The sequence below is a fragment of the Dasypus novemcinctus genome, chromosome 22 (assembly GCF_030445035.2).
Source record: "Dasypus novemcinctus isolate mDasNov1 chromosome 22, mDasNov1.1.hap2, whole genome shotgun sequence".
NCBI lineage: Eukaryota > Metazoa > Chordata > Mammalia > Cingulata > Dasypodidae > Dasypus > Dasypus novemcinctus.
This window is the reverse complement of record NC_080694.1, coordinates 4,030,831-4,033,759: the sequence shown is the minus strand read 5'-3', so window position 1 is coordinate 4,033,759 and position 2,929 is coordinate 4,030,831. Positions and strand designations below refer to the sequence as shown.

Below are 2,929 nucleotides of genomic sequence, written 5' to 3'. Positions count from 1 at the left end.
ATGCTCTTCAGTTTTATGTCTTCTCCTAAATGTGAATAAGTGCTATGTATAAAGTACAAATGTAGAAAATAACAACAGCATGATTTGTCAAAGTTAATCTCTATAAGTTAGTAAGAAAATAAGTGCTCTTTGTCAATGGTAATCATTTTTTTAAAATATTGTTTTAATGTGATGAAGGGCCTCAAAAACGATTTCAAAGGCAATATTGAAGGCAAATGTGAATCCTTCCTTCCCTTCAAGCAGAATCTAGAAATGAAGATCTGCTAGACTTTAGTTTTATTTTAAAGAAGGTTTGTTGTTGTTGCTGTTGTTTATGGTGCAGACCAGAAACTTCTGATGCTACTTTCTTGTTCTCTGCTCCAGGGTCTTCAGCCTGTCCCCACACTGACAATTTCACATGCCATCCCAGAGGTTGCTGGGCTCCATGCTATCCTCCCTAATGTGGTTCCTTTTCTGATTGTACTTGGAATTGTGAGTTCACCTGAATCCAGTGCAGAGGCCAAAATCTGTTAGCTTGATGTGGCCATCAAGATCTATCAAAATGTTGTCTAGCTTGATGTCCCAGTGGATGAAGCCCATCTTGTGGACACTCTCCATGGCTAGCATCAGCTCTGTGATGTAGAAGAGGGCCAGGTGCTGGGAAAGAGCTCCATGAGGGTTAGCAGCCTCATCATGTCATCCCAGGATGTAGTCCATCATGAAATACAAGCTGTCTTTGACTTGGAAGGAGTAGTAGAGTTTAACCAAACATTCATTGTCCGCTTTGGCCAGGATATCCCTCTTCACCTTGATGTGGGCCCCCTGGTTCCTGTTCAGCACATCCTTCTTCCTCAGGGTCTTTGTGGCATGCAGAGAGTAGATATCAACCTTAAAAGCCAGGCTCCGATGCCCAGGCTTTTGATTTTCACAAACATAGACATTCATTTTGACCATCTTCAGTCTGTTGTAATTGGACTCCTTATCTGTCCTGTTCAGCTTCACAGATTCCAGCTTTTGCCATTTCTTGCTCTAGTTGGAGCCTCCAGTTAACATTTGGCTGATAGGTTTTGATGACATTTTCCACATTTTGCTCCATGAAGAATTTGAACGTGAAAGGCGAGTAGCTCCTGATGTGTGAGTCTTTTTTTAGTCTCTGCTGTTCTTCCGCACACTAGATTTCCTTTCTATCCTTCCCAACTTTCTCCCTTTTGGTGACTTTGTGGTTCTTGTGGCTCCTCTAGGAGTGCTGGGGGAGGGGGGATCAAAGACCCTGCTCCTTGCCCACACACAACCTAGTGATGTCATAGTACTCCAATTTACTCTGAAGGAGGAAATTCTTGGGGTAAGGTGGGAGCAGGCACCTCATCTCCATGTCCAGCGGGTATGTGCTGGAGCCCCGCAGGGGCAGAGGGTGCTCCTCCTTAGAGTCAGGACCTTCCACTGCTGGAGTCAGCCCTGGCATCCAGACCGGATGGGAAGGCCCCACGGCCGCCTAGGGTTTTGGTCTCATCACCCTCATGCTTTTGACCCGATGCAGGATATAAGATGAAGTGATCACAGTGATGGTGTTGGGGGTGGCCAGGGAGGACTCCGTTTTGCTGGGGCTCCTGGCCTCATGAGCACAGCCATTGGCTCTTGGTGGCTATTGAAAGAGTTGGTCCTGCTGGTGACCAGACCGTCAGGCTGATGGACATGGACTGGTCAGAACTGGGGGTGGGGGTGGGGGGGTAGTCCAGTCCTTGTTTTTTTAAGCTAGTCCTAGCGGGACTGCATGGACTGCCAGGGCTGGACAGTGGAGCCACTCACTTCATACAAGTCCAAGTGCAGGCTGTTTCAGTATGGGATGAGGAGGCTTTGCAGGGGTCTGTCTCTGCTGAAAGCCTGCCTCTGAGAGCCCATCCCCTGCATCTGGTGGGAGGCAGGACTGACCCATTTGTCATGGGGATGCAACACTTACAATCCCCTGCCACTCCTGCCCACTGTAAGGTGTGGCCTGCCTTTGACTGTCCGTCCAGGTCCTTGGCTGGGAGGTCAGCATACCCATCTGCCTCCGGCTGCAGCTTGCTCTGGAAGGAGGGGCTGCGCTGGATGCAGTAGCCCATCAGCTCCTCAGACACTAGCAGATGTAGCGGCCAAAATGGAGACGATTGTAGCCATGGGACCTTGGAGCCGGAGGGCTTGGTTCTCATGGCTGGCCACAGGGTAACTCATCACGGCAGCCTCCATGCCCACAGCATACCCTTTGGGCTGATGATGGAGACTGCTGTCCAGCTTGGGTCACAGCAGGGGCTGGTCCCCAGAGAACAGGTATCCATGTACTGGCAGAGTATCACCTTCAACCCAGCAGTGCCCTCTTTCCCCAAGAGCTGGCAGAGAGAGGTCCCAAAGTCTGGAACCATCAGAGCACAGAGGCATGGAAAGATAACCCCTAGCAAATGGGCCCACAGAACAGTTCAACTTTATTTTAGAACATAAAAGTGCAATACTCTAGCTGCAGTCCAAAAGAGAAGGATAGTGTTTTAACTTGCCAGCACTTCAGTAACAAAGGATCACTAACTGGTTGGCTTAATCAACAGAAATGTATTTGGAGGCTGGAAATCTCAAATGAAAGTATCAGCAGGATTGTACATTCTCTGAAAAGTGTAGATTTCTGTTGGTGACTTGCCAGAATTCCATGACTTAATCTCTGTCTCTGTCACATGACCACCTTTCTCTCCATCTGCTCATCCTGTGTCCAAATCTTCTTCTTTAAAGATTTCCAGACATATTGGTTGAGTCCATTCTGATTTATTGGCCTCATTTTAAGTAAGAGGATTTTGAAAGATGCTATTTACAAATGAATTCTAATTCACATGACCAAGGGTTAGGACATGAATATATCTTCGTGTGGCATATGTTTCATTCCATAATTGAAGGGAAATACTGAAAAGCAACTATAAATTTCCTCTGT

The 2,929-nt window shown here is 47.3% G+C and overlaps 1 pseudogene; it reads right to left on the bottom strand.

Annotated features, from left to right (window-relative positions):
* Positions 1-276: 276 nt before the first annotated feature.
* On the bottom strand, positions 277-2,168 carry LOC101422772 (serine/threonine-protein kinase LATS2 pseudogene; annotated as a pseudogene).
* Positions 2,169-2,929: the final 761 nt, after the last annotated feature.